We start from the raw sequence: 27630 nt of genomic DNA on the forward strand, positions 1-27630 counted from the left end.
ATCCGAACTTTTCCATCCATACAACAAAGAGCGGGTTGGTGTCGGACACTAATAGTTGGCCCTCAATATCCATACCTTCCTTTTTCTTTTTTTTTTCTTTTTTCTTTTTTTTTGGCTAATAGAATCCCTGGTGGTGATCATCTTGTTCTCACTTTCCAGCCTCTGTTGCATTCTAGGTGGTCATGCGACCCAGTTCGGGTCAAGGACACACAAGAAGACATTTGTTCTGTACGTTCTGAGCAAGCATGGCTCTTTTGGTTAATGGGACATAAGTGGCTCCACCCCTCGTCTCTCCTTCTTTCCTCCGGGACCTCAGGGGGGTACCTGCGGGTCCAACAGCCACCTCCCAATGACAAGAGGAACAGCCAGTGCACGGAGTACGGAGACCAGGGAGGCAGACTGGATCTCTGATGGTGTCACTGAGCTACGGCACCAGCCCTATCTGGGTAAGGAACTACTGGTAGAGCATTACGTTGGCACAGCTAGAAGTACTCAACTGACATAGAGACTGTGAAGATTTAAAAAGATTTTCTACTAAAGTCATTTGGTGATGCACCTGGCACTTCCTCTGTTTGTCCAATTCCAAAGCTTACCCTCCTTCCATAACAGCTACCAGGAAAATTGCATTTCTCCGTAACATATATTGCCCAAGGGCATAAACTGTCACTCTATATACTTTTTATTTTATGTATTAATGCAAATACCTCTATATAATAAATGAACATATCCTTTTGACATGACATAAAGGGCTTCTCCACAGATTTCCAGAAGACCTCTATATAAAAAATGAACATATCCTTTTGACATGACATAAAGGGCTTCTCCAGAAAGGAATATATAAGAAATTCCAAGCATTGAAATCCTGCAGACAAGCTACTCACTCTACCTCACACAGGGCGAGAATGGAGAAAATCATGGAATCCGAAGTATGTCGATTCAAACAAAAATGTTCTGGGTGTCCTTGGCAAATACTAAGTCCTGGATGTGGTTTAATCTTTCCTACACAACAACGTTCTGCTTTTCTAGGACAATTAGAACAAACTGTGCTGCATAAATGAGCCTTCCACATACAGAAAGTTTGCCCCTTTCAGGATTATTTGCATTGAAGAAACATTTTCTTGTTAAGTCTGTTGTTATAAACATCAACTATTATAATAGGTTTAAATACAGCACTTTTAATATTCTCACTGATCTCTTCGTACAACTATTATAAAGCTGTCTATTAGATCTTAAGGCACAATGTTAGCCGCTAGTAACTCACATCTACCTTTTATTAGTTCCTCCATCTTCCCCAAAGGGTAGGCAGAGAAATTAAATTTCATAAATGGCAAAACCATTTCAAACGTAGATGCTTGTGCAGAGAAAATAAAAGAGTAGACCACTCAAAAGGCAAGAGAAAGTCCATTTTTTAAAATATCTGTTAAAACCAAAAGAAGTAATGTTAGATTCCTGGTTTTGCTCATTTAAATTCAAGGCAAATGGACACGATGGTAGAAGAAATAAAGATGAAATGATTAGGTAATGAACACTTACTGAAAGGGAATGGATACAGATGAAGCTAAAATATAAGGAAATTTGTAGTATCAGAGGAGATCTGAAAGTGAGTATCAGTGGTAACAAGCAGAAAATAAAATACAGAACCTGAATCCCATAAGGAACAGGCAAATATTAAAGCTCCTCTTAGAACGCTGATGAAAAGGATAAGTAAGTTAAAACAAGGTAAGAAATAGTATTTGTGGCAATCAGAAAACAATGTCAACAAATAACCAGTGTTCTTTATTGTAATAGAAAGAAACTTTCTGAAGTCCGATCTCCACATCGAGACTACAGCTTCATTTCAGGCAAAATCATTGAAAAGAAATCCTCCCAAGGACATATCCAGACAGGGCACCTGGTGGCTCACTTGGTTGGGTAACTGCCTTCACCTCAGGTCATGATCCTGGACTCCCAGGATCGAGTCTCACATGGGGCTCCCTGCTCACCAGCCAGTCCTTCTCCCTTTGACCCTCCCCCCTTCTCGTGCTCTCTCTCCCACTCAAATAAATAAATAAAATCTTTTAAAAAAATTAAAAATCAAACCAAAGAAAAAGAACACATCCAGACAAAATTTCTGCAAAGATTTAGAACTAATCTTATAAGCTTCCAAACAGGAACCACGTAAGTGATTACAAACTGAGAAAAATAATAGTTGCCAAGGACTATTTTATTATTTTTATCTGTTATTCTACTTTTTTATTCCTAATTTTGTTTTTTAACATGAGGCAGAAATGTTTATTATTTTCCAAATAACTTATAATCCCAGATTTTATTTCCTCCTTGATCCAATAATTACTGGTTTAGGAGACAGGCTTACATCAATTTACAAATGGCTAGATCTACATAATTTCTTCTTTTGTTATACATGTCTAATTTTAATTGCATTGTGTTAGGAAATGAGGTATGTATCTCTAATATGGAAAATTTACTGATTTTTCCTTGTGAACTAATATGTGGTAATTTTTTGGAACTTTCTATTTTTTTTTAAAGAAAATATATTTTCTATTTGAGAGGATAGAGTCCAATATAAATCTATTAGATCAACTGTATTGAGTATATTTCAATTTATATCTTGCTGATTTCACCTATTAGTTCCACCAGTTTGGGAGTTTTCTTAAATTTGGGGGTTATAATTTCTTCAAATAATTATAGTTCTCTTCCTTTGCAGTCTTTAAACCAAGTATTGCCTTTTCCTTTCTTATTGCATTGGTTGGGTATTCTAATACTTAAAATTATTATATGATTCTATTATCCCCCTCTTCATTTCAATAGGACGTTTTAACACTAAGTATCATGCTGATTGATAATATGCATTAAGAAATGTTCCCTACAGTACCACTATGCTAAAAATTTCTTTTTTAGTATTTTATGTTGAATTTTGTCATCTGCCTTCATGGCATAGTGAGGCAATTCTACAATCTGTTAATAATTGAATTTTTAATCTGCAATGACTGCAGTTTAAACTATTCCTTCATCCCTAAGAAAAACCACATGATTGCAATGTATTAACCTAAAAAGAAAAGGAAAAAAAAAGCTGCTAGATTCCATTAATTAATATTTTATTTAGGATTTTCACATTTGGTTCATGAGACTGGAATATAATTTTCCTTCTCTGGATTATCTTTGATGTTTTGGTATCCATAACACACTAGCCTTTTAGAAAGCTTCCTAGCTCTTTCTACGCTCTAGAGAGTTTATATTAATAGAAAAAACATAGTCCCTTGAATGGTTGTTAGAATTCATATAGAAAAGTATCTTTGGCTGGTATCTTTCTAAGTAATAGACAGCTGGTTGCTTTTTCAACCTTTTCTATAAATATTGGTCTATTTTTCTATTATTTATGTTATAAATCTTGGTTTTATATTGAAATTATCTATTGTATCTAATTTTTCAATTTTGTTATTGATTATATATAGGAAAGAATGTGTGGTCTATGGAGTACACTGGTTGTTCATCCTCTAGATTTGGGCTCCCTGTCTCCCCTTGCAGTCACTGGCTTCCTGCAGCATAAGCCTGATTCTCTGACCCATGTTTCACTTACTGCTACCTAGGAGAAAATACTATTGCCATGTACTACTCAGCTCAAACAGGCCATGCCCCACTTCTTTCCACCCCCCTTTTTTTTAAAGATTTTTTTTAATTTATTTATTTGACAGACAGAGAGCACAAGTAGGCAGAGAGGCAGGCAGAGAGAGAGGAGGAAGCAGGCTCCCTGCCAAGCAGAGAGCCCGATGCGGGATCATGACCTGAGCCAAAGGCAGAGGCTTAACCCACTGAGCCACCCAGGTATCCCTTTCCATCCCCTTTTTATCTGCTAATTCTAACCTTAGGACTTCCACAGAATGTCTTTCATCACAGAATTTCCCTTGAGTATATTGTGGGCTACAGTCACGCAGAGTTTAGGAACTACCTACTTTTTATTCTAGTACTTCCTTAGAATTTCTAGTATTTTGGTACAACTTTCTTTTCTTTTCCAGGGTTATCATTGAGTTATTTGAGGTCATTTCATGAGATTTTCAAGATGTGATAAAGTGAATGCAAAATTAATTGCCACCATCTTTTTTTTTAGAGTTTTTTTTTAACTTTATTTTTTCAGTGTTCTAAGAGTCATTGTTCGTGCAACACAACCATCAATCCATGCAATCCGTGCCCAATGCCACCATCTTGATCCAAAGTGTCATCTCCTGTCTTAAATTCCTTGTAAAAATGCCTAATACTTCCTCTGACATGGGGTCTAATTTTTTAAAATATAAATATATAATCATTAAATATTCTATACACTCCATGGTATAGCTAATCATTTGGGAGGACCTAAATGCCAAGACTGATGGAAAAATCCAATGGAATATCAGGAGAATTTCTAAAGAATGAAAGACCAGCTTTCCCTTATTTATCAACACTAGTTTATTACATAGGATGGTGTGTTGGATAAACCGGAGGAAAAATTTTTGCCAATACTGCTAATGTACGCCTTAGCAATACAGACTATCCCATTTAGTTAACTTTGTTTCCTCCTGTCCTAAGGATGGCTATTCAGACCCAGTCAAAAGGAAGTATTTGTCCCTTGGTTTTACCATATGCAGAGCTACCCCAAATCCCTTCTGCCCAGGAATTAGGTCAAGGTAAGAAGGACTAACACACTTTCCAGCTCTACTGGTAACCCACTTCTAGGCAAAAACTCCCTTAAATCCTACAGTACGTGTCCTTAAGGTGAGGCTTCCCCTCTAGCCACCAGCAAATTAGAGAAAACCCAAACCCATTTAATGACGAAGGAAATTTATGAAACAGCTGTTGTCACAAATATTGCTCAGTAGCAAAACAAACAAACCTACCCACTTTCTGGTTACTGATGTCAAAAATAAATAAAAATGTGTCTTAGTTTATTAAAAATCTCCCACTGACCACAAAACCGTCCTTATAAATACTTGTGATTCTTAATGGCAGAAGCTTCTAGAACATAATCATTAATGATATGAATCTGGTAAGAAAGGTTAAGGAAACCCATCATTGGAATTTGCTTGCATAGACAGGATCTTTGTGGACTAAAGTCTACTTTCTTATAAAATCAATAGCTTTTTAATCTTAAAATCAGCAACAGTTGGTTTTGTTCCTGAGAAACACTGTTAGTTGATCATCTTATGGACGCTGTGCATTACGTAACTGGCTGGGCTTCTCCCTCCAAGTCAGCTGTGGGAAAGCTCAGACTCGAACCTGCTCCCATCCTGTGGTAAGTACCGAGAGCTCTAGTGCAGGCTTACTCTTGGCGTCATCGTGTGCCTTTCTCCTTGTCTTTGTCATCTAAACGAGGTTTATTTGTCTGATTTTCAAACTCTTTATAGGCTGCCTTGTTGAAAACGAGCTATATATAACCTCTTTAAAAATAAAACCTCTCATTTTGAAACCTTTGCGTCGCAAGACTACCTCACAGTTTTAGTGTCCTTGACATGGACCAGGATAACTACAGGGGGAGCCAAGAACACAGCGTGATCAGATCAGAAAACCGGTATGAGGGGCGCCTGGGTGGCTCAGTGGGTTAAAGCCTCTGCTTTCGGCTCAGGTCATGATCCCAGCGTCCTGGGATCCAGCCCCGCATCAGGTTCTCTGCTCAGCAGGGAGCCTGCTTTCCTTCCTCTCTCTCTGCCTGCCTCTCTGCCTACTTGCGATCTCTGTCAAATAAATTTAAAAAAAAAGAAAGAAAGAAAACCTGTACGAGGAATACAGGCGCCGTACCTTCTGGAGGTTTGCTAAAGGGAGTTGAAGGACTTCATAGCAGAGATGCAAGGTCAAGCAGGACCCCTCTTGCCCTCCCCACTAGCAGAAGAGCTAGAAAAAAAAAAAATGTTTCCACCATCTGCAGCCATCATTCCCAAGGTGAGATGGGAATTACCTGGGGACAAGCTGTGCCCGACGCCCTGTGGGGGTCTGAAAAGGAGACTCACTTCTCCTTATCTCCAACCCTGACTTGTGCATGCATGATCCAGAGGAGAAATGTTCTGATTCCTTTATGCCTGCTGTTCATATCTATAAACCCTGAGATTATTTGCTGAGCATCTCCCCCTCCCCCAAAAGGGCCCCACTTGGACCTTAAGTCGGCAGAGGCAGCTCACCACAAGAGATGCTTCAGCGCTCAACAGAGCTATTGGGTCATGGAACTCCAATAGGAACAGCTCCAGGAACAGGAAACTGGGACTCTATGCTTGGCTTTCCTAGCTCTGCTCTGGTTATGCCCACACCAGCTTAGCTACAACTTGAGGATAGAAAAAACAAAAACAAAAACAAAAACAAAAAACAAAAAAAAAACATTTTTTAAACAAAATGTTGTTGTTTGAAATTATTATTCTTTTTTTTTTTTTTAAGAATCCTTGGATGGTTTTTTCTGTTTTTTTTTTTTAAGATTTTATTTATTTATTTGACAGACAGAGATCACAAGTAGGCAGAGAGGAGGAAGCAGGCTCCCCGCTGAGCAGAGAGCCCAATGTGGGACTCGATCCCAGGACCCTGAGATCATGACCTAAGCCGAAGGCAGAGGCTTTAACCCACCGAGCCTCCCAGGCGCCCCTAAATTATTATTCTTATCAGTGTCATTAACTATGAGTAAGTCGCTACAAACCCAGATTAGCATAATAGTAACTCGATAAAAATTCTTACAATTGCCATATTCACTCAGATCCCCGAAACCCAAGAGGGACTTTTTTTTTTTTTTTTGGCACACACACTGCAAAATATATGTCAAAGACCTTTTCCTCTTTAAAGAACCCACACAGATGCATCATAAATTGTTGCCCTAAAAATTACTATCTGGACTTAATGGCTTTATGAGTTCATACTTTGTATTTTATCGTTAAACTGTTTCAAGCTGTGGAGAATTATTATAAAACCAAAAATTAACAATTTCTGTTTCAGAGACTCCTTATTCCCTTTATGCTGGGAGGCTCACCACACTTCCCTCCAGTCTGAATACCAGCCTTTAATTAAGTGTCCGCCTGCAATGTCCATTCCTCATATACCATTCCAGATGTCTTTCCAGCAGGAAGGAGTCCCTGGGCTGTTTTGTGGTTGATGTCCGAGTCACTTTCCTGCTTTTGCTGGGCACGAAGCCAAACAAATGATCTAAAGCATTCAAAATAGAGGCCAGAATTAATAAATTTTTACTCCTATGAAGTTCGGGACTGTGCACCCTGTTTTATGAAGTATGAGGACTGTCAACAAACTGGAGGGGATTTTTAAATAAAGTCATCCCCCCGTAAATTTAAGCAACACCATTTTCTCCCAACAGCAAGACAGCGTCCCCCGGACAAAGCCTGGCGAGGATGGCCCCATCGTTTCAAAGATTCGCATGAAAATGTAGCATATCGCAGAGCGAATTATTTTCCAAACCTCTAGACCCACAGACTTTCTCTGGTGAGTTAAAATGACATGAAATCCCGCCCATATAATGTGCGCAGCCCACAAAAATGCCGAAAGACAATGAACTTAACACCAGTCCCAGAGCTGTAATCACGTGGAAGCCATGACTCAGTCTCCCGTAGACGGACCATGCCTAATGTGTAGACATCCATGTCTACACCCCTCACCTATGTGAAACTCTGTCACAGGGACAGATTAGCGTTCATTCTGTCCACCCATTGTCCCTGCTGGGCTGCGGACCAGTCGGAAACAGAAACTGTCCTGTGACTCATTGTCCGCCCCCTCCCCAACCCCGGAAAGCTGGTATGCAGTAGGCGCTCACCTTGCTTCACTGAATGGTTCGGTTCATTCTCGTGTGGGACGCTGTAAGGAGACGTTTTCCATTTCCCATTTCACTCTTGTGATTACACCCAGACGGTCAATTTAATGAAACGCAGAAAACGGAATAACGGGGCAGGTGGTAACAGACGCCAGCTCTGTCACCGGCGCGCTTCCCCGTAACAATGCCGTCTTGTGCGCTTTCCAAGGGCGGTAATTTATCCAGCCCATTCTGACAGATTCCAATGACCCAAATGTCACTGACGACAATATCCATGACCCAGGCTCGCCACAGCCTGACAGGAACGGCATTCAGAGGGACACGTCTCCAAAGCTAAAGAAACAGACCCCTTCACACAAGCAAAGGTGAACAGGCACGTGTGATGTTCTGATGACAATGCTGCCCCACGTGAGAAGTGGAAAGATAATCTAGGGCAAACGGGGAAAAGTCAATAAATTCCATGAAACGTCGGTGGAACACAATGGTGGTTTTATGGGATGCGAGCCACCGGTTCAGACGGAACTGAACGTTGTTCGTGCAAGTTCTCAACCGTCTGAGGATATTCCTTGTGACCCAAACTCGTCCCTAAACGTAGACAAATGGAGACGTGATAACCCTGGTATATATTAGTGCCTACGATTTCTCAAGCAGGATAGAATTTTCTGGAAGGAATCATTTTTAAGGAATCACGTCGATCCCAACCTGTTCCTTTAAATCCCGGTTATACTAGTGGATGTTTTGATCCCACGAAGGAAGCATTTGTTAGACAAAATACAGTGATGACTCGTTTATCTGACACCATTGGGGAAATTAGTTGTTTTCCAAATAATAAAGGGTAGTCCTCCCAAATACCATTTTTAGCTTAATTCTTTTTAAATGGAAAGCATACATGACAGCCTTGAGACAGGGGACCTACGCAATCGTGTCACACCTTCTTGGTGCTCGGGATCATTTCTGGGAACACCCATTATTGTAAAAGCAATGGGTAAGACTGTTGTGTTTTTCAGTGTCCCCACCCGATAGACCTCTGGGTCCCTGGGGCTGGTTCTGCTCTGCCCTAAAACGGTGCTGCGGTTTCTTCGACCCCTGTGTCCAAGCCAGCTTCTGACTGCTCTCTCTCCCTTCTCCCTTCCTCCTGGCCACATGGAGTGCCCGGGGACCACCCCAGGAAGGACCGTCCAGTCTCAGTCCATCTTGGTTCACCAGTCCAGGCTCGGGAAGCCATTCCAGAGTCAACCCTGCTGCTTGACTCCCAGAGTCCCTGCCTGTAAAAATCCCTCGTTTGGGCACACGGTTGGTGGCCAAGGCTCCTTGTCTTGTCCACTGGCTCCTCCTCTGGGCAAGCACCATTCATAAGTGACCCAGTACCTTCTATAAAGTTCCATGTCATTTTTTTTTCCCGAAGATTTTATTTTTTTGAGAGACCCAGAGAATAAGCAGGGGGAGGGGCAAAGGGAGAGGGAGAGGCAGACTCCCCACTGAGCAGGGAGCCCGATGAGGGATCCCAGGACCCCAGGGATCACCCGAGCCAAAGGCAATCACTTAACCAACTGAGTCACCCAACACACCTCCACGGCATTGGTAAGCATCAGATTTTTAATTTTGGTTTATAGACATTGTCTAGGTCTTAAATAAAAAAGTTAGGACCTGCCGGTTAGACACCACTCTGCTCGGTGACCTGCTCTGTGACAATTCTGTCCCTTGGAGCTTCAAACAAAAACCACAGTCCTGGGTGGTTTTTATGAAGTAGAGATCCACAGAGATATTTATTCCCAGAGGATTTTTTAGCGCTGAGTTTCCATTTCAGAAATAATCTGAAAAATTCATGGACGCCTGGGTGGCTCAGTCATTAAGCCTCTGCCTTCGGCTCAGGTCATGATCCCAGTGTCCTGGGATCGAGCCCCACATCAGGCTCTCTGCTCAGCAGGAAAGCCTGCTTCTCCCTCTCCCACTCCCTCTGCTTGTGTTCCTTCTCTCATTGTCTCTCTCTGTCAAATAAATAAAATCTTTAAAAAAAAAAAAAAGGAAAAAAGAAATAATCTGAAAAAATCATCAAGGCATACTGCTGTTCATCTGAGAGTGGGGACATCTTATAGCCAAGTGATGTCCCTGTTCCCTTCTGTGTTGCTCTGCTGGCAGTGTTCAAGTTCATGGATAACTTGAAGCAAGTGGGTTTTACTTTCAATGCAATATTTCTCTCTCTTTCTTTATTTAAGGCTTTATTTATTCATTTGACAGAGAAAGAGAGAGAGCACAAGCAGGGAGAACAGCCGGCAGAGGGAGAAGCAGGCTCCCGACTGAGCAGGGAGCCCGTTGAGAGACTCCATCCCGGGACCCTGGGATCACAACCTGAGCTTAACAAACAGAGCCACCCAGGCGTCCCTCAATACAGTATTTCTCAAAGTATGGTTCAGTTCTCAGGTTTGAGGGTCACTGCAAGGGAACAAGGGACCATTTCTAGGGGGTCCTCTGGTCGGGTCAATCAGGTCTAACCTCAATTTTTTATGCCTTTTTAAATCACACAATATTTCATTAAATGATCTGATACCGGCAACTTTAAGGAGTAAAGCAAGTTATGATTTCAAACCTACGCTTGGCCAAATAGCTTTGTACTGAGAGATGGAGATTCACAATGACTTTATAATATCTTTTCACCCAAATGTCAGAAGGAGAGGAGTGAACACACGTGGGTTTGTATAAAGTGAACCCCGGGGGCACATGCATCGCCAAGGAGGAAGCCTGTAGAGTTATCTGCTCCGGAAAGGGAAAAAAAGGGTTCCCACAAGAAAACAGAGTTTCTCTAGAAGGGAAAACCAGAAAGATAAGCTCTTTGATCTCTAGGTGAGGTTCTTTAAAGAAACACAGGAAGGGAAATCACCGCCAGACACAGGAAAATGTAGGCACTATAAAGAAGAGGGCACCTGGGGGGCTCTGTCCGTGAAGCAGCTGACTCTCGGGTTCAGCTCAGGTCGTGATCTAGGTCGTGAGATCGAGCCCCACATCAGGCTCCGCATTCAGCATAGAGTCTCGTCCGCATGGAGTCTCGTGGATTCCCTCCCCGCTCTGCCCCTCCCCACCAAGCTCTTTCTCTTTCTCTCTCTCAAATAAACCAGCAAATTTAAAATAGAATAAAATAAATGAAAATAAAATAAAATATTTAGTCCTGGATGTCCGCTCCAGCATCCCTCCTATTTATCAAAATTGCCACAACCTTCCTAGGGGTTTGGTCCGTCGTCCTGAGCCCTCCTCCCCCCTTACTCATCCTGTTCATCGTGTTTTCCCGGCCAGCCTGGTCGATCCGCACTTGTAGAAAACCCAAGAAGTACATTTAAAAGAAAATGCAAAACATTGATAATTCCATAAAGACAACCACTGTTGACATTTTGAAATGTTTCTTGATGTCTCTTTCCATCCACAGACGATTAAAATCAGAGATTTGTATGATTTTAGGACCCGATCTTTTAACTTATGGCTATAATGTGAACATTCCCCGTGTTATTTCAAAAGTGTAAATATAATAAAGATGTGTAATATTCCATCTTGGAAATCCCATAATTCACTCAGCCATTTCTTTATAGTTTAAGATTTGGACTGTTTCTGGTTTTCATGTATCATAAATAATGTTGAGATTCATGAATCTTTCGTATAAAGCATTTTGTTTTCCTTAGAATATTCCCTTGAGAAATTCCCAAGAAAGACATTTTGCTGTATCAAAAAGGAAAGCTATTTTTGAGGCTCCTAATACACATTGCAAAACTGCTTATCAGAAGCCCTGTACTCACGGTTATTCAGGAGCTCCGTTTACACAATCTCTCCCACCACAAGCACCACCTCTGGGTTTTCATACTTTCTTTTCTTTAAAGTAATGCTCGGGGTAAAAATACTATTGGGTCATTGTCGGAATTTTGGTCATTGTTTGAATTTACATTTAATCTGGGAGAAGTTGGATATCTCCATAGAATTGCTAACCACTTGCTTTCCTAAGGGATGAAAAATTATTTTCCTTTAAAATATTCATCTTCTATCTTCAGTTTTTCTTGCCTATCTAAAAAGTCTTCATTTCAGTGAGCATCTTTTTTTTTTTTTAAAAAGATTTTATTTATTTATTTGACAGAGAGAGATCACAAGTAGGCAGAGAGGCAGGCAGAGAGAGAGAGAAAAAAAGCAGGCTCCCTGCTGAGCAGAGAGCCCGATGCGGGACCCTGAGATCCCAGGACCCTGAGATCATGAACTGAGCCGAAGGCAGAGGTTTAACCCACTGAGCCACCCAGGCGCCCCTTCAGTGAGCATCTTAACATAAGTTCTGTTATGTGTTATTTTTCTTTACTTGCTCATTTGAATGTTTTTCGACAAAATATCCATTTCACGCCTTCTAAGTAGTCCAACCCAACAATACATTTCATTTTCCGTTCATTGTATGTTTCGTATTGTAATTTTGAAAAATTTGAGAAACATCTACTTCTATGACCTTTTTATATTTCTATGGTTTAATTTTTATTTAACTCTTCAAACCATCTGGAATTTATTTTGGCATACGGTAAAGGTTTAATTTAACTTTCTGTAAATAGTTAACCAATTGTTCCAATAGCACTTGTTGAATATATTAAATGCCTACATTTACTGGAAGTACTTGAGGTAATCTGTTCACTTCTCAACAGAGATTATAGTTACATTATAATTCTGGAGATAGTCTCATTTTTGTTAGTTCCTACACAGTGTGTAATTTTATTTTTCATTTCTATCTCTGATCAATAATTGCTATAGGAAAATATTTTAACATTTCTAAATGTTTACAGTTTCTAGCTTAGAACATCTTCCTTAATGTTTATGCCTATTAGACTCTGAGAATGTGGCCTGTATTAATTTCCATATCTAAGCTTTTTCTATTTCTGCATATGCTAAAATCTGAGATGCCACTTCTCATTTTTTTTTTTTTTTCAATTTTTGAAATCAGAATGCAATGCATCTTACAACCTCAGTGAGAGTTTCAGCAACCTCAACAACCTCAGTGATAGTTTCGGGGGTTTTTTCTGGTTTTTGGTTTTGGGTTTGGGGTTCTTTTTTTTTGCACAAGCTTTTGGTAAAGTCTTACCACATTTAATTTCCTCTCCTCTTAAGTCTCTCTCCTCTCTGTTTTGAGTATGTAGGTTGAGACTCTGACATCTATACAACACAGCTACCATCTCCTTTTCTCCCTGGTCAAATTTATTTCCCTGTCCATTCCCAGTGTGACTGACTGGCTGATGTTTGCTTTCTCTGCTTCCATTTCCTGCTGAATTTCATTTGAAAGGAGGCCTTTCCTTTGTCAGTCTTCGCTCCCCTCAGGCCACCCTGCCCTCCCTAGAGTCTAAGCTAGTTTCTCAGCGGCAAGGACTTCTAAAACACAAGCCAGGGTCCTACGTTTCTTTAGGTTTCTTGTTGTACCTTTATCCTGCAGGAAGGCGACACCTAAGAGAGTTGACAGAATTGGAGGTCCTCTTCTCTCAAACTGCAGAACCTTCTGTAGGTTCTCTGATATCCCCTGCTTATACTTCTTTAGGAAGTCAGTCTCTCTGGAATTGGATAGCTGAGCCCTGAATTGGGGGCTGGGGAGGAGGATCGCTCAGAGACCCTTGGGGGGAAAGGGACCTGACTCACGGAAATCCTTTACTGAAGGATCTATGAGTCTGAATCATAGATTCAGTGTGCATATGGACAATGGGATGGTTGGGTCCAACCCCACTAAATGCTCACGAACAATAAGACCCCCCACTAGGTGTTTACTGCTGACCAGATGATCTCTGGTTGTTTGAAATGAGATTTCCTATGGCAAGAGTTGGTTTAATACCTGTGGAGCACAGCCATAAGATCACACATGGAAGACAACGTTGAATGTCAAGACCACCTCCCACAGCTATGTCAGACTGTTCCAATCCCAGGTCTGGTCCACTTTGCTAAATTATAGAGTATAAATGCTGTATCCAAATAAATTAAAACATTAAAAAATAAAAATCTAAAAATTGCTAACTATATAGTACAGAAAAGATTTTCTAGACGCATCTCAACCTACAAAAGAACAAAGATTTTCCGCATTTAGTTTTTAGGCTCTTATTCTAATATTCTACAGTAAAATTTGGCAAGATTAATGGTGATTTTTTTAACTTAAAAAATACAAGTGGAATATTTTAAGGGTGAAAACTGAGAAAAAAAAATATGCTCTTAAAACATTTTAGCTAAAGGTTTACACTAAGTTCATGGCACTATAAATCCATGTCTTAAAATGGGCTGAATTGGGGACACTTACTTTATAAGAGTATTATCCTGTAATGGGACAGGGAATTAAGCTGCTTCAACTGAGAACACAAAATAGACTCAACCTGTAAAATCTGCTAATGGTAGCACAGTTTCACTGCCAGTAGAAGGGCATATTTTCTGTCATTAAAATATATTAGTGCTTAACATAGCTATTCAGAATGTAATGCTCCCTGATGTATTCCAACCTTTGTCCATGCTGACAATCCAAAATACCCTTTGTCACCAACCTCTAAATCGGTACTTCTCAAACACGATCTGGCATCAGAATGTGTGAAATAGCATGAAATGCTTTTATGAGGCCCAATGGCATACAATAAATTAAACTTTAATTTACTATACTTTTAATTTGGGACTAAACGAGAGTTAGTTCCAATCATATTTCAGCATGACAAAAAGGTCAGAGGCCATTTAAGAACTGTCTACAGAAGAAACATCTAATGGTGAAAATGTTTTTCTGCTATTTTTTTTTTTCTTGAGAATTTGAGATCTTTTAAACTGCATTATTCAATTTTAGGTATGCAATCTAGTGTAGTAAAAAGTGAGCAATGTTTTCCCTTGAGAAAGACCTGGGTTTGGTGAGGTCATTACCTCCTCCAGAGCCCAACCTCCTTACTAATAATGGAATGACACCACTTCACAGGAATGTTGGGGTTTGTTTTCTGGTGGTTTGCTCAGTAGTTGTTATTGTTTTTACTTTTTATTATGGAAATTTTCAAATGTAAGTATAGACAGAATGGTATAATCAATTCCCAATGTCACTCACTCAGCCCCACAATTAGCAACCCAAGGTCAATCTTGACCTACTCATGACCCACCACACCCCCCCCAATATTCTGTAGCAAATACAAAACATCATGTCATTCCACCAGGAATATTTTCATGTGCATCTGTAAAAGATACCTTTTTTTTTTTAAAACACTATCACATCATTGTTTTCCCAGCTTAAAAATTAGCAACTGCCAATAAAACGTTAATTTTCCAATTTTCTTATGTCATCAGTAGTATTGTAATTCAGGTTAACTAGTTAGTTATTAGTTTAAATGAAGATCCAAATAAGATCCATATACTGCAAATGCTTGAGATGTCTTTTAAGACCTATTTAATTGTTTCTTTCTTTCTTTTCTCTTTTCCTTTACAATTTAACTGGGTTGTTTGTCCGGTAAAGTTTGCCATTGTCTGGATCTTGGCTATTGCATGGCCATGACTTCATTGAACACATTTCTCTGAACCCTGTATTCCTTGAAAATGGGCAGTAGGATCTGGAGCCTTGACTTTTTGGTGGAGGGTGGGTAGGGACCCCAGAGGGCAGGAATACTTCATAGATGGTATTGTGTTCTCCATCAAGAGACACGTAATGTCTCTTTTTGTGATACTAGCAGCAGCTGCGGATAGTCTATGCCCAGAACCATCGATTCACTGGGGGTTGCAAAATGATGATTTTTCTCATGCTACCATGCTTTCCTTATCAGCTGGAGAATTTCTGGACAAATTTCTCTTGTTCGCCATTTGGTCACTCCATGGAACAACTCACATAGAGAAGGCAGGATAGATATTAGGAGTTTTTTCCCCTCATGCATTTGCAATATCATGAATTGATTCCTGAGCCCCCACCACCATTGATTAACACATTTTACTATCATTATTAATTTATAGATTTAAACATAGTTGATATATTTAAATCCTTTGCAGTTTTTATTCTTATTGATGCCCAGACTGTCCCATTTTATGCTCCTAAGAGTCTCTGCATGTTGTCCCTGGAACCTTTGTGATGAGATTCTAGCAATCCTCAACAACCAGGGTTGATTACGTGATATTCCAGTCTCATTGTGCATATTTCTACCCCTGAGCCATTTTCCCATGACTCTCGGTTCCTTCTAAGTAGGAAATGATATTTAGAGACCATAGTCTGCGCATTAGTGGTGCTGTTGCTGGTAAGCTGGTCATTTGATCACTGTTTCCAGGACTTTTCAGTAAGTGGTACTAGAAAATACATCCTATTTTGTTTTTGTTTAAGATAAAATACCTCAGGCATCCTTACAAATTACTTACAGTTCAACTTTAAGACTATCATGTCTTTCATTTCTCTTTTAAATCTATCTGTCATTTCTCCCACACCAAGAATCTGGGTTCTTAAGAATACCAGAAATTACAAAAAAAAAAAAAAAAAAGTGAATGATCACATTTGAATTATTCACCTGCTTTATTCCACATTAACTGCACACCATTCTCGGAGAGCATGACGAGTGCTGCCTCAACCATAAGATTACTATAAAACATTTTATAATTATACTTTCAGTTCTTTTTTCATCCTTGGATATAACCACATACAGTCAAAGTAATAAGTGTTAAAGTCACTTGGACTAATTCTTCTCCCTGTGTGGTTAATGCTACCAAATGAAAACACAGACTGTTTTCAGGGTTGTTTTTGGTTTTTTTTTTATGTATTTTTGGTTTTGAGAGATTATACTTTTCATTCTATGACTTTATAAACTATTTACTGTGTTCCAGAGTCAAAGGTATAAGACAGATGTATGAGAAGAAGTCGGGCTTCCATCCTTCTCTGCAGGGGCTATGCTAATACTCTCCGTGTTTCGAATTTCAGTACTTGTGCTCCTACAGCGAACACAGAAGACTGTTTCAAGAAGGAACTATAATTGTAATGTATGGACAAAATGCTAGTACATGGAAGGGACTTACTATAGGACAGCCATCATCTTAGTCTTATTTGGGAAAGAAAAAGCCCCTTCTTCTATTGTTTCCAAGATTGGAGTTGCAGGAGGGAGGTATCTTGGAGAGAATCCTATTTCACAGCCCCACATCCCACACCCAGTACGGTGCCTGGCACACAACAGAAAGTCAATCCCTATTTGCTGAGAGAACAATGGAATCAGAGCCTGAATATGTGTCATTGTTCCTAGACCCGCTGCTACCAGCACGGACATCACATACCAAGGCCTCGGGTCCAGGCATCTTATCCTTTGTGGGAACAGTGTGTTCGGGATTAGGTCTGTAAACGGAGCCCATCTGTACTCAATGCCTGTATTTCACGTGTCACGGCTCTAAGTAATAGGTACATGTTTTAGTGTTTAATACAAGGGGAAAGTTTTGAGTCAAAAACTTTGCCTTTTCCTCATGAGAAAGGGAAGCTTGCTCAACTGTTTTGAACTCTGCAGAATTAAAAACTTCTCATCGTTAACCCCCAGAGGGAAGAGCTCAAGAGAAAGCATCAGCTGAGAGCACGAGGCATACGGTCCTTGGTCTGCCATGTGGAAAGTGTGGAATTACAAGCAGGGTGGCCGGTGTCCCCACACAAAAAACCTGACTCTTCAACCCAGCCTCCGGACCAATAGCGTTTGGAAGAAAGAAAGTCTTTCCTCGGTTTCAGGTAGAGAGGGAAAAACAGAAATGAATACACATACACATAAGAAAAGAAATCAGGACAGACTCTTTGTTATGACCAAGGATAACGAACTTTTTTGAAGAATTTATTTTACTCCTTAAGGAAAACTCGGAAATGAAGGTTTCATTAGAATTTCACCACGTGTTGTCATGCCCAGAAACAGACCTTCTATGTGGCCCATGTCCATGGGAGACAGAGAACTCACGCGGGTTTGCTCCAGAATCGTTGTCCACCAGAGGAGGTAAGACAGCATGTAAACAATGACAAACCAGATGAAATCCTGGGCCATGAGCAAGGATGAGCTACTATTCCCCGAAGAGCAGGAGACAACAACCATAGGCGGACGGCCTCTCTGAAAGCGACCTGGGGAAGGATGGAGGAGAGGCTACCGAAGCCGGGCATTGTGAGAATCATAGACGCTCAGTGGCAAGCTTGGCATGCCAAGGCGCTTGGACAGGCAAGGGCTGGGAAGGGCTGGAAATCCCATTTGATCAAGATGCCCGGCACATGGAAAGAAACGGGGGATAAGAGAAGCCAGGTAGTCCTGGGCCAAGCTACGTAGGGACGTGAACGCTGATCAGAGGTTGAGCTATCTCAGAGGAGGGAACAAATGAGACCCACTTAAGGTTCACAAAGGAGCGCCTGGGTGGCTCAGTCATTAAGTGTCTGCCTTCAGCTCAGGTCATGATTCTAGGATCCTGGGATCGAGCCCCACACTGGGCTCCCTGCTCCTCCCTCTCCCACTCCCCCTGCTTGTGTTCCCTCTCTCGCTGTGTCTGTCAAATAAATAAATAAAATCGTAAAAAAAAAAAAATGGTTTCTGACAAGGACTGTAAGTTTTAATAAGCCAATGTTCACTGTGCATCTACTACAGGCCAGGCTGTGAGTCAGATCTGGAGGATGATGATGAAAAGACACAGCCCCTGCCCCTAAGGGGCTCAGTGCCTGTGGGGAGAGTCAGAGGAGGAAATAATCATTGTGCTGGGGACAGAGGACAGAACCAGTGGGAGAACTTCCAAGGGGGTGAGGGAAGACGGATGGAGAGAGTGCTTAATTAGTCCAACCCAGCTCTGGGAAGGGAAGTGTATGTTAGGGTACGTTCATTAATTTCTACATAACCCAAATCTATTCATTTAAGCAGCCACATATTATTAACTTTCAGAAGTGGAAACCTGTCCAAAACAATTGTGCATGTGCGGAATGACGAAGAAATTGAAACAGTTTCTGGGAAAAGGCAATATTAAAGGCCATCAGTCACTGTCCGGGACTATCACGGCTGACCCTGGGGACATGAGGCTCTGCAGAAAGTGCTCCAAACCTCAGATCCTGGACCATGTTTCCTTGGAACCATTCATGAGGCAGCGGCCCCACAGGCTTCGCTGTTTGGCAAAATAAGTAACCCATACTAGCACTCGAAATTCAAGTTGACCAGGTGCCCTCTCTGAGTCCAGCCACCTTTTTCAGTCCCCCTCTCCCTCCCCCTGCAGCCCAGGAAGGCTTCGATCTGCTCAAGAGGGAGGAGTGATGCAAGAAAATAATTCCTGAGAAGCCAGAGGAAGGAAGTCAGCCAGCAAGCAGACCGGGTCTCACCTGGGCGGGAACTAAAGGTGAGGATGCCATCTGGGGACTTTCTGAGCTAGAAGATAAACAAGGCTCAGCGGAAATGACGGGGGAGGGGCAGGGGTGTAAGAAGCAGAGGGCGATGTTCCAAGAACTGGGACAGTTTGGAGAAGAGCCACGTGAAAAGACACACAAAAGCCTCATTAATAAAACCAGGCCTGGACATTCACTGGAGGGCAGTGTCGAGAGGACGTCCAGGTGGGGCACCCTGAACAGCCACACACGTGCTGCCCACACGCCCTTGGGATGTCGTACCAAGCACGGCAGCCAGCAACACCCCACCTTGGAGCTGCTGGACCCCTTTTGGCACCACAGCCCAAGAGCGGACAGTAGAGTCCAGGCTGGAAAGTTGGATGAACAGCCGTCCCCGTTGGCGTGGGCCACCTCAGTCCTGCTCAGGGCAGCTGGCCACCCTACAGAAGCTTCCATAAGACTCACAGAAAGAGGACTATAAAAGATAACACAATAGATTGAGTAACACAACTGAGCCTTTCAAGATACTTCTCCACCTGGCCCCAGGCATCCACACAGCAGCACCGTTTTCCTACCATCCGGGACCTCAAGGATGCCTCAGCCCCCCCAAGTCCAGATCCAAGAAAATATGGTCCAGAGTCATAAAGCTCCACGTGGCAGCAGACCAAAGCGTCCATGGAATGACCCAAGCCGCACAGAGCCTTAGTCTGTCAGGCGCTTCCTTGCAAGCCATTCCTGTGCTCTTGTGATGTAGCCAGAACTGGCCCAACGAAAGGAAACGTTTCCAAACACCAAATAAGCCAATCAAAACATAATGCTTGAAATCCCTTACGACAGGAAATAAATTCCACTATTGCCTCTACACCCAGCCCTTCCGACTCCAGCGGCGAGAGGATCAGCAATGTCTTCCCCCAATCTGGCTTTCTCTCCCCAGGCCAGCAAGTTAACTCACCTTTGTTTGGGGCTCTCTCAACCTCTAGGTTACTTCTTCTTGACCGAAGAAGGACATGACATGGCTCCATCCAGCCTTCACCCGCCATTACTCCCCATCCTCGTGGCCAGGCTGCAAGTCCTAAGGCCTGCACGTTCCCCAAGATGGCAGACACTCCCGGAAGCGCTCCCTTTGCTACACCACAGTGGCGTATAAGCCCTGGGGACACACATTCAGTAGCAGCGACGAGAGGTTGAGAGGTGAGCACACTGGCTCTCGTCTAAGGAGTGCAGACGACACAGTAGGATTGCTTGCAATGACCTAGTCTCCAAGCGCTTGAAGACGGAGGATCTCTGAGCAGGGACTGGCCTGATCTCAGACAGAAGGGACGTCTGAGCACGGGCAGCAAGGCCTTCGTTGGGATGGGACTGGGCTCTCCACTCTCAGGACTCATTGGGGAAGCTGCATCGGGGAAGGTCGACCTTCACACCGTGTAGGCACCATTCAACTCACCTTGTGAAAGCGGTTTTTTTAAAAAAAAATCACAAAGTATCCCCAAAAAGGAGTCCAGGAAGACAGTGTTAGGAGAGGAAAGTGTCTACATAGTTCTAAACTGGATCCCGAGTCCCCAGTAAAAGACCTTATTCTTTTTGGTTTGAGAAATAGGTGATTTGCAAAAAGCTCAGGGATGCTGAAATTCAGAGTCCGCCTATGCCAAAGCTGATGAGAACAGCACGTCCTGCTGCATATACACTGCCCTGTATTTGCTCTGTGCCCAGACTGAGAACAGACTACACGTTATTCCAATTAACGTACTCTGGTCCTCTCCTAACAGACCATGAGCTCGCTTTCTCATTAGATCGCTAAATCTTCGGAATATTTAAGGAGCATAACTCCATTTGACCAAGATTACTCACTAACAAAGGAATGAGCTATTCGAGCTCACATGGCGTGCTGCTAAAAAACATCACACACACGGGCCAGAAACAACACGGAAACCCTCGTATCTGGTGAATCCACGAGCGCTCATCTCGCTTGGGGGAAAGGAGTGAACAGTACCTCCCCTATACATCCAAGGGCTATGTCCATGTTCCTCCACCAGAAATTGCAGAAGTTGGTATACACTTCCCAAGTGAAAAACGATGACATAAATAACTTGGAAATGTCAAGTGATATTTCTGAGGCCTGCCAACAGTTTAACCACAATGAAGGGCCTCGCCAAGATATTCATGAAAAGTTCAGAAGAAGTTACTATGAGAAGGATGTCCTCACAGCAAACAGATTTCTTCTCCTTAGGAAAAAAATGCATAAATCAATAGTTAGAATAAGGAAAGGGAAAATTAGGTTTGGCATAATAGTGGAAGAAAACAGACCCTTAGGAGAACTTTAGAAATGAGACTACACAAAGACTTCATTATTAATATACTATTGTTACTACTAGTATTAGAAATTCATTCAAACATTTCTTTCATACTTTTCCTTCCCGCAGATTAGATGTAAAAATGTCTTCTCTGAGCTTAAGGGCAAAGAACAGGCACTTGGCTCTGCCAACAGCTGGCTGTGTGATCTTGGGTAAGACCCTGTTCCTCTCTGGGGCTCAGAGTCCTCACCTGAAAAAACAGAATCCCTGAACGTCCTTCCAACTCTGACTGGCTACAATTCCAGATGCCTGTCAGGGCCACAGACCCAGTCCTCTGCCTCCCTGGCGATGGAAAGAGTTAGAGGAAAAAAAAAAAAAAAAACCAGCTGGAGAGGTGTTCTGAAAGGGGAAATCACACAGACGGGCAGTCAGTGGCATCCAGGGAAGGCAAGAGAAGAGTCAACTGTGACTCCATCCAGAGTGCCATAATGCCTTAGGGTTTTACCAAGACAGGCTTTTATAAACACAGAATGGGTCACGTGAGAGTCTGGATTTAACTTCGGGGAAAGTAATTGAAATTCTTAAAAAGGACGCCTGTCTAGGGGGAGGCCAGGGCAGGGGGAGGTAGGTATTGGGAGTCAGATTTAAAAGCTAAAATGAGTAGGAAAAAGTAGCAGGAGACAATAAGAATTTGAAAATCCAGTGGGCACGGAAAGCAAGAGTAGATTAGAGGGTAGGTAACAGAATTTGTAACTTGAAAAGAAATCCTGAATCCATTTAAATGTGGCAGGAAGAGACAAAACCTATGCCAGATAAGGTAGGGGGCCCCTTGGCTGGAGTCCACAGGAGAGAGGAGGGGACAGGGAGAAGGGATGATGGTACAAACACGTGTACAAAGAGCCCTGCAACATGAAATCAAGGTGTTCCCTCATTGGCTGCAGGCGTACGTCAGAATTTACCTTTGGTTAATTTTAGGAAAGTCAGAACCCACCATGAACGGAACATGCAGCCTTGTCCCTCATGCCTAGAGTCCAAGGGATCAAAGTTTGGTTCTGCCTTTCAGTGTCTTGTAGTCCAAAGCTAGCAAGGTAGACATTACACCACCACGTACACATACAAAGACACACACAGAGACTTTAGGAAAATGACGTGGGTGCTAATTTCTAAGTGTGCTTAACCTCCTTCCGTCCCATGATGCCTGCCCGTAAGAGGAAGCGCACGCCAGAAAATCCACGGGGTCTGGCAGATGCACCTGCCACAGTTCCCTGCACCTAACAAGCATTAAAAAATGAAACACACAGACACACACACACAAAGAAACACAAAAATAAAAGACTATTTGTGCGAAACAACAAGTTCTGCTAACTTTTTTTTTTTTTAAGATTTTATTTATTTGAAAGAGAGAGCATGAGCTGGGGGCTGAGGGGGGCAGAGGGAGAGGGAAAAGCAGACTCCCCAATGAGCAGGGAGCCCACCATGAGGCTTGATCCCAGGACCCTGGGATCATGACCTGAGATGAAGGTAGATGCTTAACCGACTAAAGTGCCCGGGAACCCCGAGTTTCACGAACTTAAAAAAAAAAGAGTTCCAACCAAGGAAAGCTAAGCCTAGAATAGACTTTCACATCGATCCCCATAATCGACCTCTGAGGCCCCACATTGAAAGCTTCAGTGAGCTGAAGGATAGAAAGACACATCACCCTCTTTCCCAGAGAGAGACACAGGCTGAGAGGGACCACCCGCCCCCACCGGCTATGGAGCAAAAACAAACTGCGGAATTCAAGACTCGACATTCAGCCATCTGCCTTCAAACAGGTCCTCTGTGGGGTCAGCTCCAAAACCACCATGAGGAAGGATGAAAGAATTCACCCCAGAGGCTGGCTGGCTATCGAGTCTTTGGACCACAAGCCCTTTGCTCGTTGTCCCAAACTACCCCGTGTCCACTACCCTGTGAAGCAACCAAATGTCAGGTTGTTGCCGCTCTGAGGACACGTTTGCTGAATGGGAAGTCGGCGCCATTTTGACGGGAGCGGCCATGTTCCACCCAGACTTCGAAAAAGAAGGCATTGCTCGGTGATGTTGTAATTACGCGTGTAAATGACATCAGTATAGATAATTCTTGACTCCTGAAGGAGTTAAGTTTAAGAACGAGCTAAGGAAGAAACTCGGGAATATAAAATCCTTCCCCGGGTCTACAAAGGTCTCCAAGACTCTGTGGACGCCAAGGGTGGAAGCAGCTTTTTAGGAAAGGAGATCATTTTTGGGGTGATTCTCCTGAGAAAAGGAGCAGGATGCTTGAGGTCAGGGTGTCAGTCTCCGTTGTTTCACACCGCCTGGGTGTCCTTGAGTTGGTCACTCGCACATGCAGAGCCTCTGCTTTCTGGCTCGTAAAAGGAGGCGTCGGAGCCAGGTCTGCACCGGCTGTAAAATTCTATGATTCTCTAAGTAACCGTTTACTGCGCGGCTGGCAAGGCCACCTCGATAATCAGAATGACCCAATTAACACAGTGCAGTGTCGGCTATTCTAACTACAGTTGCAAAAAACAAAAATAAAATTTAAAAAGCCAGATCGTTGCAGAGTGGAAGGCACTCTGATCATGAAATCCAGTCACTTTATTTTTCAAAACAAATGGGAGACTCTGAGGACCAAAGAGGTCGAAAAGCTTTGTTAAATTATAAGCTGATTAGTAGCAGAAGCAAGACTAAGGCTGCCTGACGGGTTCTGCTTGCACCGAGCTGCGATCTTGCCCCTCCAGCTTCAGCCCTGCCGTCTGCACCAGCAGCTGCCTCGGACCCTGTGCCTTTTACGTGACTCATTAAACAGCCTCCATCACAGCTGGGCTTTACTGGCCGTGGGGTTATTCATTTTCCAGACACCTAACCTAGGAGACCCTGGAAGAGCGACCTGAAAGGCCTTCATGAAAGTGGGTCAGGGTAAAATTCTCTAGAAAGTCCTCCGAGAGCCGCTGAAGACAGCAAACATCTCTCCTCCACCTACTGGCTTCTCGTGTTTATCGGATGAGAATTCTGCAGGTAGGAGGTTCATGGGCAAGTTGGTCCCGATCCCAGAACTTCAGGAACCAGACCGCTGCCTCGACACCCCTCGCTTGCCGTCGCTCGGGCTTCGGGCGGCTGTGCAAATCTGCAGACCCCACAGGTGGGTACCTGGCCTCGGATGGCCCCTCCCTCAGACCTGGCTCTGCTCCTGGCCAGGCCGGATCTATGGATTCCAGCAGCCACTGGGCGTGGTGGGGCACTACCAGGACAGCTGTCCCCACCATGCTCCAGATATGGACTCTGCAGAGGGACAGCCCTGAAAACCTTTTAGGGACACTAGGGACTTTGTGCGGGGAGCAAAGCTGCATCCCACCCAGCGTGCCGCCTCGTGTTCTAATACGAGACGATTCCTTCCCAAAGCTACAACATATGGACACTGAACCCCAAATCCTGCTGGGTGCACCAGCTTGTCACATCTATCAGGTGTGATACTGTCTGAGAGAGGCCAGACTCACAGGGGTCCGTGCAATGTGTCTCCGTTTATGTAAAACCAAAAATAAAAAAGCAAAACTGGAATAGTGACAGAAGTCAGAAGGGGTGATACCTCGTGGTAGGGGTGAGACTTGGGGGCACAAGGAGCTTCCCGGGGGTTGGACATGCTCCGTTTCTTGATCTGGGTTTCTGGAATCGGGTGATTCCAAAGGTATGAAGGTATTTAGAAGTTCAGACATGTGTGTGCTTTACTATACACATGCTAAATAGAGCTCCATGAAAATCAAAGTATTGTGTGAGGCCCCCGACGTCAGCAGAGAACACGCTTCTTCCTTTCCTTCAGCGTGGGGGTGTCTGAGATTCTCCGGATGGGGTCTTTGCAAACCACAGGGGTCACAGGAATAGCTAGATCACAGGCTTGCAGGCACCCGGCCCGACACAGAGAGACTTATGTGAATGACACCCTTTCATCCCTAAAGCATTTCCATGGGGTGGAAATGGCCACGTCTCCCCTCACACAGAGAGCACGAAGTCGCTTCATGACCTAAGGGGAAGCAGCGTGTGCAGAGTCACCCTGGAAGTCAGGCGTCAGAACACTGAGGCCAAACCAACACAGTCTGAATCCAGAGCCCATGAGACAGAGAGAACAGGAGCAGGAGGACAGGAAGGGCAGGAAGCAGAGCAGAGAGCCCGATGCAGGGCTCGATCCGGAGCCCCGGGATCATGACCTGAGCCCAAGGCAGACGCTTCGCCGGCGGGGCCCAGGTGGTCCCAGAGCCTCTGTTCTTCACTGGTCTTCACGGTTCCTTGGGCGCTACAAGGTTGGGGGTTTCTCAAGCTGGCTGATACTGGGCTCGTTCTCTTTTCCCTCCGCCCAAGAGGCCTGTGCCTGTGTGACACGGTCTGCACACTCAGCATTAAGAGGAAAGAGGACGGAGGCCTGGAGGCACGGCTTCTCTCCACTGGACCACGTTCTAGAGTTCATTCGGGAGGCACACCGAGTTGGGTACAAAGGCCTACACAGTCTCCTTTCTTTGCCTCTACCAGCAGAAAGCAGGTGCTCCTACTGCTCTTACTCACCTGATTCCTCCCCCTTGAGAGAAATGCGCAGTGGGGGCGACCCAGAATGTTTTCACGTGCTATTTGCTGGGACGTTCTGGAACACCGCGTCTTACTTTGGACACAATTTCCACAGCGTGCCACACACCTCAATGATCTGCTCTGGCCTTCTGAAAAGGCTGAGGAGGCTTATTTTCCTTTTTCTAGCTTGTCTATTGTTATGACATCAAATATAAGTACGGCGTAATCCATAGAACCTGGAGAAGGCATTAAGTGCTCTTTAATTAAACGGGACGCGGCTCATGGCTTTCCAGACACCCTCTTTTATCCTCTACTGCCTTCCCAATTAGCTCCCTGGAGCTCTCACATGCCAACCTGCTGGATCATTGATTTCTCGATTAAAAGCGGCCATAAATTACAGGCCCTGTAAAAACCCACCGGGGAGAAGGGTGGAAAGCAACTTAATGACAGCTTGGACCCCATCCGCAGACAGGCCCGGCTGCCCACCCAGAGTATCAACTGGGCTCTGTTACGGGAACGTGGCATGATGCCTTGCCCGCCCCTGCCCCCCACGGCAAGAACTCACCCACGCACTTTTCCAGTCACTTGGAAACCAGACGGCCTGCTGCAGTTTTCTATGAAACAACTGGTCTCACCACTGCCCCTGAGCACCTGGCTGGCTCCCTGCCCACGGCTGGGACCCTGTGTTCACAGCCTGCCCCCAGCCCAACCCCAGGGGCAGGGCAACATGTCCTAAGGGCAGGCGGCCCAGCAGCATCCTGGAGGACGGAAACGCGGCTGGGATGCAGGTGCCGGGGACAGACCACCATTCCTGCCGCCCTCGGCTGCCCACGCGCCCTCCCTCACCAGGCCAGGAGATCTCCCACCTCACCTCAGGGCTCTGCCTGCTAGGCCTGCTCCCCTTCATCACACCCCACATCTACCCACGTGGCCACAGCGACCGCCCCAGAGCTGCAGCTCCCGAGAAGCACCGTCCACCCTGTAACTAGCATGTGGCAATCGGGCCCGAACTTGCCGTGTGGCCTTGACCACACAGAAGAGGACACCTCAGTCTCCGGCCCATTCTGCTTTGCTCCATCATGGGCGATGGAACCTGCAAGTGCCAGGTTCTGCCAGGTCTGCCCAAGCTCTCCATCACCTTCGCTCCCAGTGGACTGCCCCATGAACTCGGGCCCCACCAGCAAGAAACCTCTGCATCTGGCAGACTGGACGCGCTCTGCTTCCAACGAGTGGGGAGTGATTTCAGGGACACGCACGATCCTTGATGCTGTTAAGGCATCAGCGTGAGGTCCCTTCAGCGAAGCAGAGGGGAATCAGTCCTCAGTGCCCACCTCTTATGCCAAGCACAGCCTTGTTCTCCACGAGCCTCTGTGAAGGGACAGAAGCACACACACACACACGCACACACACACGCACGCACACACACACGCACGCACACACATGCATGCACACCTACCCTGTTCCTTTCCGCAAGATGGGCAAAAAGATCAATGTTGGCGCTGGTAAAAGAAAAGAAATAAAAGCCAGGAGAGCAAAAGAGAGGGAGGCTTAAATCAGAAAACAATACTCTTGGATCATTTCAGATAATAAATAAATAAATTTAAGTGATCACTAAAATGAATGACTCTATCACAGATTTCCAATAAAAATAAGAAAAAGTGACTCAAGCCAACATCCCAACCAGAGCAAGAACCGCGCCCCGTGTGGGAAACTGTACGTGCA

The 27630-nt window shown here is 44.0% G+C and overlaps 1 protein-coding gene across 1 annotated transcript in view; it reads right to left on the bottom strand.

Annotated features, from left to right (window-relative positions):
* ADAMTSL3 (ADAMTS like 3) overlaps positions 1–27630 on the bottom strand; it is a 339169-nt gene that overhangs the window by 264444 nt on the left and 47095 nt on the right. The gene's annotated exons all lie outside the window — the stretch shown is intronic.

This window comes from Mustela putorius, unplaced genomic scaffold (assembly GCF_011764305.1).
Source record: "Mustela putorius furo isolate JIRA1106 unplaced genomic scaffold, ASM1176430v1.1 tig00003875_pilon_pilon_pilon, whole genome shotgun sequence".
NCBI classification, from domain to species: Eukaryota; Metazoa; Chordata; class Mammalia; order Carnivora; family Mustelidae; genus Mustela; species Mustela putorius.